General features: G+C 41.7%; 1 protein-coding gene across 9 annotated transcripts in view; it reads right to left on the reverse strand.

The window, feature by feature from the left end:
- The window catches only part of MTUS1 (microtubule associated scaffold protein 1), a 102,288-nt gene that overhangs the window by 80,175 nt on the left and 7,580 nt on the right, over positions 1 to 14,533 (reverse strand). The window contains exon 1 of one of the 9 annotated variants that reach the window (XM_083458018.1): positions 7,727 to 8,633. The exons of the other annotated variants lie outside the window; for them this stretch is intronic. The gene's annotated coding sequence lies outside the window, so the exon portion shown is untranslated. Of the gene's footprint in view, positions 1 to 7,726; positions 8,634 to 14,533 lie in introns of those variants that run through there. 9 annotated transcript variants of the gene reach the window in all.

Raw genomic sequence — 14,533 nt, forward strand, 5'->3', positions numbered from 1 at the left:
AGTTGCATTTACTCAGTGGATCAGTACATAGCCCCCCAGTTTGGACCATAACCGTGTCAAAGATGAAAGCTACTCCAATTTTAGCCAATTTTTCTCCCACCCAAGCACCACCCTCATCCCACAGTCTTCAGAGGCTCCCTTGGCCCCCCAGAGACCTTTTTTCAGGGGGCATAGGGTGAGAGGAAGGGGGATTCTCCTTCTGCGAACTTTCTTCCATTCGTGGTTCTCAAGATCCAAAATGCTGGAGAGGGAGTTCCTCCAGCACCCTTTGATGTCAGAGCCCTAATTGACAGGAGTTCCAAAGATGCTAGAGCATCTATCCCCTCACTCATTAAGCCATTCCAAGCAAAGCTAGGTTCTTTTTACAATTTCACTCATTAGGGACTCTTAGTATTGTGCGCAGTAATCAGAGCAAGCAGGCAAAAAACAAAACAATCCATCATTATCCCTTCATCGTAAATATCTGAGACACTTTTACCCAACATTTCTGTCTCCACTTATAGTCTCATTATGCTTCAGGTCAGTCTTAATACAGTACAACACACACGCACACCAAAAAAACCAAAGGCTTAGGTACACACAAAAAGTTCCGGAATTAATTCATCTTTCTAATTACCTTTATTTTCCCATTATATTAGGGATGTGGAACCTGTGGCAACCCTGAGGTAGCTGGACTATAACTTCATGATGCTAAACATCACTGGATGGAGAAAAGCCACAGATGTGACTGATGATGACCTGAATCTGCAGCCTATTTGGGATGGGAGTATATGGCACTACCCACAAATTCACACTTACTGCTTAGTATTATTTATGAAGCTTACACTGCATTACACCCTGTTGACTTTAGGTCCATCTAGTGTACCATCCCTAACATCTACTATACATTGTTGACTTGCCCAAGGCACTCTTATGGCAAACGTTTCCTGAAACACTATTGGAAATAATACCCTTGCACAGCGGCAACGTTACCACTTGCTTACTCTGTTTATTTGAACTTCTAATCCACCTTTCCCTGAAGGCTTACAGCAGGCAAAACAAAACATTCAAATAAAATCAGGATGGCTTGATGGTATGCTTAGTCATCCTTAACTATAATATACCTGCCCAAAGTCTTTTATTGCCTCTGGGAGACACTCTGGCTTAGGATTATGAAGTTTCTGAAGAATGAAACTCAAAAACTGGGAGTACCTCGCAACAGCAGTTTGTTTTTGTGGGCCCTCATTATTGATTCTTGATGCTTAGCAGGCATCACTCTGCAACACCCATGGCAGAAAACAGAGGGCAGAGGCAATGTAAATGTTACAGTATGCTAGGGTGTTTCAGTAACTTAAAATGAAACACCTGAAGAGTTCGAAGTTTCTTTTACTGCAACCCTTTCATTTAGCCAACAGATGACACACAGGGGATTGAACACCTCGATCAGGCATAGCACAGATCACTGCAATGTTACAAAAGTCTGATGAGGAGGGGTTGATATTGATAATGTTGTCTAAAGACAACTCAGCTGGCTATAAATGAAAATTGCATGAGAAGCAAGACACACTGCAAAGGTTCTCCTGTGCCTCAGGAGGGCAGTGACTCATTTGCAGAGCACCATTTTCTATCTTCACACAACAAAGCCAGTGACCACAGTAAGAAATATGTTTAATCCTGAAATTCTGGGTGATCAGGGGCTTGGCTAGGACTGGACAGGCTGCGATCCCTGGCCGCCTAGAACTATGCAGCTATGATGAGAAACACACAGAGAAGTGCTTGAATGTTTCATTTAGAGAGAAATCCTGGTAAACAACAGTCAGGCCTATTAAGGCCTATTAAGATTTGACACATACTGCATCATCCCCCACAATTCATATACAATTCTTTATCTTTTAATGGTAAGAATCCAAGCGTCGTAACAATATACAACAGAGAACACACACATGGGATTAATCTAAATATTTTAGAGCCTGTGTAGTACACACAGAAATAAAGAGCTTTGCATACCACAGCAATGCCTAAAAAATCTGTATGGGAGCAGTGTTGAGTCAGGAATCCCAAGAAAACACCCAGTTTTATAAGAGTTGTAAATGGTTTCCTGGAATGAAGTTACACAACCATTCTGAACACGCCACATCTAGCTATTGAACGACAATACCCCAGCAGTGCAAGAGGTCTCGGTTGACGTTGGCGGCAGTAGTATTTTTTACATTTTTGAGAGAGAAACTGCAAAAACATTCAATAACTTAGAAGCTGCACTAAAGTCACAAACGCCTCCATGAGTCAGCCAGAAACTATTTTATGTTTATCTAATAAAACGCAAATCCATCCAATCTGTAAACTTTTTGCACAATAGTGCCGAGAGTCCACTAGACCCCAGGAAACGCATGAGAATTCCCTTCAGGGCTTCATTGCAATCATACACCCCCAATTTATTTTTTAATAAAGAGAGATATGAGCTTCTAACAGCACTCAAGTTTCTACTGTGCTGGGAAAAAAGTCTATATTTTCTCCTCCTGCTTTTACATTTTTCCTTCTAGGCTGGAAATGTCTGAAACATGACATTTGTTCTCCCTGGGCCAAAAAATGAAGCCAAGCACATTCAACTTAGCACACCTACGAACGTTATCAAATGTACATTATAAAAACCTTCCAGAGGGACTGGCATCTCACTATTGTGCACATGCTAAAAGGAAGGTTATAATCATAATGATCCTTGTGTTCCTTTGACAAAATCTTACCAATATATTCTTTGGATAAATCAAGGAGGCAGTGTGCATTTACAAGAGGACAGCATGTGTTACCATGATGTTCCAAATCCAGGTAGGTAGCCGTGCTGGTCTGAAATATATAAAAAAATAAAAAAATGGTCCAGTAGCACCTTAGAGACCAACTAAGTTTGTTCTTGGTATAAGCTTTCGTGTGCATGCACACTTCTTCAGATGTTCCAAGTTATTTAATATTCCACAAATTTTAAGTTCTCTACGCAAGTACACAGCAACATTTTATCGCACTAAGATTAGGCTAGATATTTGTACTGTTTTGATGCATTCACTTCATTTTCATTGTCAGCAGTCACCAAAGCCGAAAAAATTGTCATTAGAATAAAACAATAAAGGAGATGAAAAAATTATCTGTAGCATCTCTTGAGTTGCAGTGCTGTAACAGATGCAGTACAGATCATGTTCTATTTCTGCAGCATTTATTCCATTAGTTTTATCCTAGGCAGTTGCTAATCAGTTATCCCATTATGAACTGAGTAGAATTACCTTAGGAGTTGTTTTGTTTACCTTTAGAAAACAGCATGTTGAAGCAAACTTACTTTTACCTATCCAGCAGAAATGTAATAGGTATCTCTAGACACAGCAACCAAGGGTTAACATTTCCCTATCCAATTACTTCCTGCCACACTCAGCACTTGCAAACCACAATGGATTTCTAGTTAAGAGGGCACTTTTCTCCAGATATCTAGGCTAGAGAAGCATGCAAATTGGATAACTGTGCTGGAAGCACAGGACACTTCACTGTCTGCATTCCAGTTGCAAATAGATTGCGTAGGTGCTGTCTGAGAGACACAGCATGTTTTAGATTTAGGGTTTATAGATCAATAGTTGTATTAAAGCACAAGAATACTTTAAAACAAAACAAAACCTGATTCATATTAACACTATCACTTTAAGCAGATGCACACCAATTATTTGGGAAGGCCAGAACGAGAGTGGAACGTTTTCTTCTTTAAAATATCAAGCAGGGTGCATTTTAATTTAGATTGCACACAATCTGAACCCTTCTAGGCCACACAGCAAGATGCTAATTTTAAGCACTCTCACAAAAAGAGCCCGAGACACAGACAGACAGGCATTCACATTACAGTAGGTTACATTTTTAAGTTCTGGCTTAATATAACTATCAGAAGCAGTATGTTGAGGCATGTAAAACTTCAGAGATATCAAGCTGTACATACCATCTGTACTACATCTTTATTGCCACTGTCATGCAGGAAGCAGCTTACAATTATCCAGAATGCAATATTACCTCATTTGAAAACACACAGAAATATTAAAGCATTTGAAAGTGGTAATCATGAATAAGCCTACTAAACAATGTTCTGTTGTGTTTCTTTTCATTTGCCTGACTACTATCCCCTCCCGTCAGATGTCAAGGAAACAAACAACTATTGGACTCTTAGAAGACATCTGAAATCATCTTGCTGTGTTTTAATTTGTTGGAAGCTGCCCAATGTGGCTGGGGCAACCCAGTCATAGGGGCGGCATATACATTATTATTATCATCATCATCATCCCCCTCATATTTAGAGCACAGTTCTGTCTGTTCCCTGCCAGAACTGAACCCTTGGGCAATCAGAACCTATAAAGTGTAAGGATTAGACACAAAGCAATATTGCATTGAAATATAAGCTGTCCCCCATTTCTCCCCCTTAATTGGATTCCTTAATAAAATACTTAAAAATCAGAACGCAGGAAGTGGCTTGCACACTTTGTATACTCAATATCCTCTCACCCACACACATACACTGCTTGGGTCTGTACTATAAATTTGCAAGGAGAAATAATTGGAATAAACAGGTTATGTCTAGCTACTGAGGACTGGCAGCCTTGGAGTGCTACTTTCCTACTCACGAGAAACCCCATATATCTGAAGAGATTTGGGCTTCAAAGGCACAGAGATAGTGGCAGAGACACCATTCTTGGGAGTGCAAGAACAAATACTTGTTTTTTTAAAAAGCACACAGCATTTTAGGAATTGATATATGGGTCACTCTTGGGAAAACCACATTACATCAAGCCCATGTACTAAGAGCCTATGACCCACAGGTGTAATAATGCTGCAAGGCTTCCCAATTTGGCCCATAAGGACGTTTTGGCCAAGCCACACCCACCTGCCATCATATGATGTCAGACACTGGACAGGTAAAGAAGTGTCTGCAAACAGCAGCAAATCCAAGTCCTGGCTTGAATTTGACACTTTCCCTGTCACACTACTTTCAGGATCTGAATCAGGAACTCCCGGGTGTATCAGAAATTAGAAAGTAAAATATGCATAGGAGTAGACTGCAATGTGGGTGTGTTCGGATATATGAACCACTGTAGGCAATAGTGCAATTCACACATACTTGGAAGTTAATTTGTGGCATACTTGTTGAAACAGTTGACTACAATGGGTTCAATGTATAATCTGAATCTCAAACCCTTTGTTCCTCAAAGAAACCAACTTCCAATGCATCCAGGAGAACTCTGAAGTCACACAGACAGAGAGGTATGCATTCACCACATGGACTTCTAGGTAACTTGAGTAGGTATCATCTGAAACGAAACCCGTTTTTTAAAAGAAGAAGAAGAAGAAGAAGGATCCAATAGCAGGGTTTCTGATTTCATCTCATTCAGACTATGGGGTGGGGGAGAGTTTGGTTGTCACTTAGCCAGTGTCCCACCATTACTATTTGACAGTTTGCAGAGCAAGGTAAAGGTAAAAGACCTCTGGATGGTTTAAGTCTAGTCAAAGATGACTATGGGGTTGTAGTGCTCATCTCGTTTTTCAGGCCGAGGGAGCCGGCGTTTGCTCTTAATATTCATCTTATAGATACAGTGACAGATGCCACAGGTTATGCATACAAAGGGGATCAAGGAATATGAGAGACAACAAGGTATGGAAATGAGGTGGTCTGCGTGCAAGGGAGAATCGAAAAGTTGGTCAGAAAAAGCAAGTGAAGGTGAAAAGGGGGGTACAGAAAAGGAGGGAGTAGGAGGCATGGGACTGGCAGTGAAGCAGGTGCATGGAAGGATCTGAAGAATAGGAGTGGTTTCATAACTGGACAGAAGGCAAAAAGGGTGCTTAGTAAGTGCAATGTGTGGCAGACGCAAGATGAAGGAAGTAGCCATGGGGGTTGTTTAGTGTGCACTAAGGGAGGCGGGGAGTCATACATACGGAGATGAAGGTGAAAATGGGTGCAAGGAGGGACTGCAGAATATAAGAGTTCAGAAATGGGGTTGGAATGGTGACAAGGGAACTTAGGGAATGACAGGGGAGTCGGCGAGCATAGCCCCTAGGCAGTAAAAGAGACTGCTGTATAACCTACATAACGATTAATTCCCTGTAATAGAAAGCTTAATCTTTTTTTCTCTTCCAATACTATATTTATTTTAACAAGGGTGCCATGCTAGGTAAAGGTAAAGGGACCCCTGACCATTAAGTCCAGTCGTGGATGACTCTGGGGTTGCGGCACTCATCTCGTTTTACTGGCTGAGGGAGCCAGCGTTTGTCCGCAGACAGCTTTCTGGGTCATGTGGCCAGCATAACTAAACCACTTCTGGCACAACAGAATACCAGAGCGCATGGAAATGCCATTTACCTTCCCAGTGCTGTGGTACCTATTTATCTACTTGCACTGGCATGCTTTTGAACTGCTAGGTTGGCGGGAGATGGGACAGAGCAATGGGAGCTCACGCCATCGTGGGGATTCAAACCATCGACCTTCTGATCGGCAAGCCCAAGAGGCTCAGTGGTTTAGACCACTGCACCACCCGCATCCCAACTTTACAGAGCACCTACAACTAAGCACTGGGATGCACATATTCGTTATTGAGAGTGGAGAGAAACAAATCACGAGCATGGGTTCAGTCAAAGTGCTAACTAAACAAGACCATGTCTTGTTTCCTGACAACACAGGAATTGGAGAGCAGCAAAGTATTGTGCCTAGGATTTCAGCAGGGCAGTGATGTGCGGTGAGAATGTTCTCCGGAGAAAATTCTCGAGAATGCGAATATTCTCGAGAATATTCTCTCCTAGAAAATTATTTGGAGAGTATTCTCCACAAACTGTAAATTCTAATGTAAGAACTAGTTTTACAACCCACATTTTAAAAATCCAGTAAATAATAAGTCAAGCTGTGATATTGCCAGTGTAAGTAGTGGATTATTTTTTTAAAAAAATCCAGTTACAGTACATTACTGGGCATTGTGTCATTCACCATTGGCCAGAGCCAAAAAAAATGGCAGAAAAGTAGGTGTGCCTCTTACCTTTGTATACTAGGCTACATTCCAGTCAAGAAAAAGTCACAGGCACACACACAAACCCCTCCCCCGCTTCTACTTTGGCAAGCAAGAAGCATCCTTGACATGGTTAAGCACTTGAATTCCCAGTAGTAGTTGTGACAGTAGTGTTTACATTCATCTGACACACAAGAATTTTGAAATATGGTATGTAAAACCTCATCATTTCACTTGGGGTTAGAAAGCAGAACACATATCAAGATGCCTACAATTCAGCCTGGGAATTTTTAAAAAGATCTTTTACTCCATTTACTAACTTGCTATTTCCCCGTTTGACTTCCATCTGGCTATTTCATTGCAAGCATGTATTCAGCTGCTCAACTGCATTAGAATGTTTTTGCTCTCAAGAACGGAAGGCTCTAATAGTTCCACTATCAATATTTTCCCAGCGCCTTGATGTCATAAACCCCAATAAGGTCCATAGCCTGTCAGTTTTTTGGGTTTTTTTAATACACATTCTACCCTGGCTTTCATAAAAACTTATTAGATATTTTACGAGTGTGCACAATAAAAAAAAATAGTATAAATTTATTCTTTTGCCCAAAACAAGTTCTCATAAGATGAACCAGATGCAAGAAAATAATTCCAACTTTTAGAGCTTAAAAAAACCAATGTTTTGCATTTGGAATAAACTTCAGTTTCCTCGTAAACTAAAATAAATGCAGTAAGGCACTCACCATGTTTGTGCGGCGGTATGCGGATTCAGTTCCTAGCATCCATTAAGACAAAAGGGAAAATGCAGACTTTTCACAAAGACTCCTGTCATGCGAGTGCTGCATTCAAAGATCAGTTCAACAGTAACAGGGCAGAGTTTAGTAACTTTTTCCCAGCCGAAGGATTTTCCTGCGACTTGCTGCCAACCAGGCATCAAGAGCTAGTTGTTTGCCAGCAGTGCACTGCTCTGCTCTTGCCAAGACTTTCGTGGCTTTTGAAGGGCACTGGCACATACATATCCTGCTAGCCCTACAACTTTACTTACAGTAAAAGGAAAGCACTGCTTGTCAAAGTGAGCAACTGGTTAGCCATTCAGCTGTGGGAGGAGCTATAAGCTATTAGCATTCCATGTTGCTTAGCAACTGACAGGGATTTGCAAAAAAAACCTTGAATTGAGAGAGGAGGGAACTATACACAGTAGTTCAGTGGCACAGAGCAGACCGTGGAAACCAATAAAGTTTTATCCAAGGAGAGTTACACCACTAGCACTTTCAGAAGTATGCCCATTTTTGCATGTTATTATGGATAGGATGCAATGCTTTCAAGAGTTGACAGTCCTTTTCTAAATGGCAAGGTTTTAAGCTACAACTACACATTATTGGAAAATGCTATTTTACACCAATTTCTCCTTGCAACATTAAAAAATAATAATCTTGTAGACATACCAACCAGAGCTGTGACCTTAAACACACTTGCTTTGAAATAAATTCTTTCTTGATACAGAGTCTTGGACTTCACTATAAAAATGCCTTAACTTAAAAAAACAAGAGTGTAAAGTAATAGAATTTCAGCTTTGCTATCTCACTGTAGAAAATAAGACTCCTGCCAACTACAAACAAATCTCAGCATCAGGTTTGGAATCATCTCTAGTATACTCTTACCCCTGTAATCACATTGAACAGAAAAGATTTCTACATAATTGCTACCTGTTCAATATATACAAATCTCAAATTGAATGAAAACAGACATATTAAGAGGAAGCTATACTTCAACTATCCTCTCAAAGTGGTTAGGGCTGCTTGGGTATTTAATATAAACATTCAACTGAACAATGGCACAAAATTACATTGCAGTATGTTTACAGTACAATATTATGCATTAGTTTCTGTGCTGCGTATTTGTATCGTTATTAATAATAATGGGACAAAGGACTGCTTCACAGCATGCATACACAGAGAGCAAGCAAATAAAGACATTTTGCTGCCTTTGGCAGAGGACAAGATGGTCCTTCTCCCTCCCCACTCTCCCAGTTTCTTCTTCAGAAGCTGATTGGACCTGCAACTGAATCACTGGTGAATGGACAGCATCCTCAATACCATCCTCTCTACTGCAACTGAAGGCAGTAGGGTACCACAGGAAGTGCGTGGCAGGCCATTAACCATTCTCAATTAATTACGGTTCACAGAACTCTTGACTGTGAGGTAGAAGAAGTACTTGGCCTATTCAGCAAATTTAGGTTTATAGCACAGATATGGCCTAAAACTTATATTTTGCTAACGTATCCCATGAACACCTTACCCAAACATCCTACAGCAAAAAAAAGAAGCTAATTATCAGGATTCATTTTACTATTGGTAGTGGCAGAAATACCAGCAGCCTCAAGAGAATCCCAAGCTTTGCACAGGAAAAAGAAAAAAGTTTAGAAAAAACTAAAAGGGGGACTCATTCCCAAATAGGTAAAATAAGGACCAACAACGTTCAATGGCCACAAAATACATGCTATGAAAAGCAAGGATAGGGATAGGATACAGAGCTACTGCGAAATCAGAGGAGGAGAATTCAAAGGAGCAGCTGGAATCCTCAGCAGGAAGCATATCACACTGCAACAATTTTGTAGAATTTTTTTTACAAAAATCCTTCATAAAAGCAATTCGTGTGGATAAGAACTGCTTTCAACAAGTTTAGAAGCACGACTTTGTAGATGGAAGATGGCAGCAAACCTGCTCAACCAGTTTAGTTTATTACAATTTAATAGGAGTGTTCCACAGCTACACAATCATGATGACAAAGGAACTCCTTAAGTGGTTCTTAAATCAGGGCCAAATTACCTCTGTCATTGTTCATGGGCCAAGTGCAAACATTTTCTTTCCCAAATTGTTGGTGCAGAGAAGGGTCCAGATCAGGAGCCTGGAATGGGGGTAGGTCTGGATTTGGGAGTGAAGGAGAGAAACATACCTGCAATTTGTATTGGGAGAGAACTGGTGATGTTACAAGCTTCCTCTCTCTACAACGGTTGTCCCCTCATGTTGTACATAAATAACTGGGTAGTATTAATAGTAGCTTTACTCTAACCAGAGTCTGTTATACTGTACACAAGTGCTAAATATAACTTACACTAGTGTTATTGAATGACCTTCTACAGAAGTGTTCTCTCATCAATATACCTAGCCTAATAAATTAGCTCGATGTGACTGCAATAGTGCCTTGCTGCTGATTATAGTTTAGTTAGCTTCGCAATATTCAATATGAAGCAAATACCAGTGTGATATCACAGAGCTACCAGTTTCCATTTGCAGTGATCCTCTAGCACCAAAATTAGCAACTAAGCCTTGTTGATGCCATCAGCTACCTTTATGTTGCAATACTACTAGCAAATATTATTATGGATCGTTTTACTACTTTTATTTTCTGGTTATTTGTTGTTTTGCATTTGAATATAATATAGGCTAAAAAGTGACTTATAAATATTTTAAATAAAAAATTGTACTCACCAGGCATGTACTGAAATGCAGTCTACCAGATGTTAATTTGTACTCCTAGTGGGTATACTTACACTTCATAGGATAATATGCCAAACACAAATGTATGAGTGGAACATGTTTACAATAAGATTGCACTAGCCCTGTGGAATGTTTTCTCCTTCTTTGAACTCCACTCCATTTCAAAATTGTTCACCATACAAAAGAATTGAAGGCTACTATTCGTCAATAATTCTAAAGCCATCTCTGGCTCACTCAGCTAATTTCATATTACTTTGGATCCTGGTCATATTTAAAAGGATCCTGTTCATAATACTGAAAATGCTTGGCAGACATGCACTCACTGCACATTTCCCAAGTTTCCTATTTCTCCTCCTCATATAGACCTTCTAAATATGAAGGAAGCCTACAACTGAATATTTTTTTAAAGCATTGAGCACTATCCAAAGAAGAAGTTCCTCTAGCACAAGGACTTTTTGTTGTGCAATAGAGCTCCCATTCATTCTCCTCTAACCCACTCACCTAAATCTGTTTCAGGGGTTCCTCTAATCCTCCACAACACATTTGGGAAGGATGCAGAGCCACACAGGGAAAGGAGCAAGCGGAAAACCTTGTGCTAGTAGAATCACAGAACTGTAGAGTTGGAAGGGACCAGGAGTGTCATCTAGTCCAACCCCCTGCAATGCAGGAACCTTTTGCCCAACGCAGGGCTCAAACCCACGACTCTGAGATTAGGAGTCTTGGGCTCTACCAACTGAGCTACTCCAGGCGATGTAGAAACTGCTTTGCTGGGAGACACCCTTGATTTAATGTTCTAAATATACATCTGTTGGAAAGTAAAATGGGCAATGCAACAACACAACATATACTACAAGCTCACATTAGTAACATCGTATTTCCTGGGAGTTGCCTCACCTAAGCCATTTGGCCAGGGAGAAGTGAGGGGGAAAACCCTGCTCCAACTCACCCATGAAAGTGAATAAAAAACTATGCAAATTTGTGTCTTGTTTGTGAGTGGGGCATAGGACCCAAATGACATACAGTCTGGACCCAGAAAGTCCTGTTGACACCCCTGAGTACATTACTGTACCTGGCAACGACCAGGGCAAGGTCCAATGTCTCTAGATAGGGAGATATCAGGTGTACTAACCTAGATAGGTACAAGGCACACCTAGCAACAGACACCACCTGTGTTCAGCTCATAAGGACCCCAAGTTATGGACTCGGTCCTTAGCTTAAGGAAGTGCAACTCCATCCTCATCAGTTGTCTTCTTGACACACGGTACAGTCATACCTCGGGTTACAGACACGTCAGGTTGCGTTTTTTCAGGTTACGGACCGCTGAAATCAGGAAGTACCAGAACGGGTTACTTCCGGGTTTCGGCAGTCGCGTATGCACAGAGGCACTAAATCGCTCTTTGCACATGCGCAGAAGCACCGAATCGCAACCCGTGTGTGTGCAGATGTGCTGCTGCGGGTTGCAAACGCTGCAGGTTGCAAATATGCATCCCGCACGGCTCATGTTCGCAACCTGAGTGTCCACTGTACTTCCATTTGTCCAGCTCAAGCCTCAGCTTGTTCACCCTTATTCATTCCCAACCTGTCTAACAAACACTGAACTGTTGACACACAGGATTAACACAAAGCAGCTAGTATACTTTTTCAGAAAAGAATACTTGAATCTTGCATGAACACTTCACCTCTGTTGATAGCAAGCTGGCATCACTTTAGAGACTTTGTAGCCATTCAAAAGTGAGCAGGAGCACCAACACAACAGCTGACTAAAATAGAATGGTACCTAAATTAGAATAAGATTTGAGGGCAGGAGGGAGAAACAGTAGTACAGGAAAGTGCTGTATTAACAGTGAAACTGGGGCATAGCTAATGACAAGAATTTGGATACCTTCCCTATGAATTAAGAATAATTCCACCATTCATCTTGGAGCAGGAAGGGAACTAGCCAACAAGCATGAAAAACTGTAAATTCAGAAACTGGAAATATGGCTCATGGGGAAACATTTTTTTAAAAAAAATCAACAAAAAGTCATCCAGTTTATATTTGGCTATTACTTACCCCCTTTTACAATTTTTCAACAAGTGTCACAAGAATTCAGACAAGGAATTTCACTATTTTCATTTTAGAACATGAATAAAACTTGGCCAAAAAGTTGCGGCAACATGGATGGAGGGCAGGTTTCCCCCTCCCTTATAATTTTACCAAACTATTTTTCACTGAGCTTGGAATGCAAGGTTGGAGAGGGTCTATATAGTTCAGAAGCTGGAAGTCTTACCTGCTTGCTTTTATCAGCCAGGATGGGCAAGGATCAAGGAGACAGGTGTTCGGTTTCACTTGTCCAAGCAACCTGTCCACATCCTCAGAGGTAACAGATTGGAATTGATCCCATGTAACAGGACTAGACAGAACTCTAGCACTTTCCCGCCCTGGCCCTGCTCCCACAGTGGAGTCTACCTCCTTCTGAATCTGAGCGACTTTATTTGCGAAAAACTTTACAAAAGCATTGCAGGAGATCTTGGGGTCCCTACCAGGCCCCGGTGGTGCAGGTGGTTCCGATAGATTGCGAACCACCTGAAAAAGTCTCCTGCTGCTGTTTTCTGCAGTTTAGGAGTGGCACGGTGGCTTAAGCGCCTGCAGGTTCCACGCTGCCTGGAATGGCAGCGTGGGACTTGCCTCTGCCTACGCTGCCTCTCCCTTAGCTGCCCTACAGCTGAGGGGAAGGCAGCGGAGGGGCTCACCCCACCCCCCGGCTGCAGGACACACCCGCACCAGACACCCAAGCAGCTAGCTATGCCGCTGGGCTCCCCACATGTATTTGTGTACACACACATGGGTTGGGAGCCTCAGTAGCACCCCTCTGGAGGCTTCACCCGGGGCAAAAAGCCTGGCTAGCCCTCCCCGTTGCTACGCCTCTGGTCTTAGTTCCTTCTCCTAATGCGATGGGGGTTTCAGTCAGGAAATGAAGGGAAAAGGAGTAGAGACAAGAGGAATGTGTTAGGGACTTGCACAGCTCCTCCGGTTGGGAAGACTAAAGAGCTTGGTGAATGGCTCTTCTGTGTGTGAAGCAAATGGAATCCTGGTAATATGCTTTTTTTGTCTGCATCTGTCTCATAACAGAAAGCTATTAATCACCAAGTTTAAAGTTTTGATTTGTTTATTATTCAATACAGTAAGTGTGTAAGTAAGCTACCAGTAAAAAAAATGAAACTAAGCAGGGGGGAGTGGCTTGGGTTCAGAAGCAGCGTCCAGAGAAAGGATAGTGTCATTTTTATCTGCTCCAAATCTCCCACCTGATGACAAAGCAGGCATCTGCACATGCACGAATCACAGTAAACCCAGTGTTTACTTCCGGGTTTGCCGCAGTCACGACTTGGAACGGGCCTAAGTAGAGCGGGACATAAGTAGAGGTTCTACTGTACATAGAAATGGCTGCATCTCCCCATCACACGTACCTCTCAGCTGCCATGCAATTTGGCTCTCAGCCCTCGGACTTTAAATGAAGGATGAATGGGAACACATGGCTTTAATGGAGAATTTGACAAATTCATGGAAGAGAGGGTCATTGATGACTGCTAGCTATGATGGCTATGTTCTGCCTCCACAGTAGTAATGCTTCTGAATCCCAGTTGCTGGAAACTGCAGGAGGCAAGAATGCTTTTGCCCCCAATCCCGCTTGTGGGTTTCCCACAGGCATCTGGTTGGCAAGTGTGAAAACCAGATGCTGGACTAGATGAGCCACTGGCCTGGTACAGCAGGCTCGAATCAATGTTTGAATTTCCCCAGTCTGCAATGCAAGAATGCAAGGCAAACCTATATTGATTGAGTAAGCAAAAGACAGCCATTTCCCCCTCATTAACATTCCATACCATTCCATATCCCAAGGACACTTTCCATCACTCAAGAAAGTGCCCTTAAGGGAATTCTAGAGTTCCAAAGTTAACCTCCACACCAATCATGTCATCTCTCCTCACCCCACATGACTTGAAGATTACTCTAGCAACATGAAATTTCACCAGTGGTAAATACATAATCATTTCTGTGGCATTATCCCATTA

The sequence above is a fragment of the Podarcis tiliguerta genome, assembly GCF_965153285.1.
Source record: "Podarcis tiliguerta genome assembly, chromosome: 9".
NCBI lineage: Eukaryota > Metazoa > Chordata > Lepidosauria > Squamata > Lacertidae > Podarcis > Podarcis tiliguerta.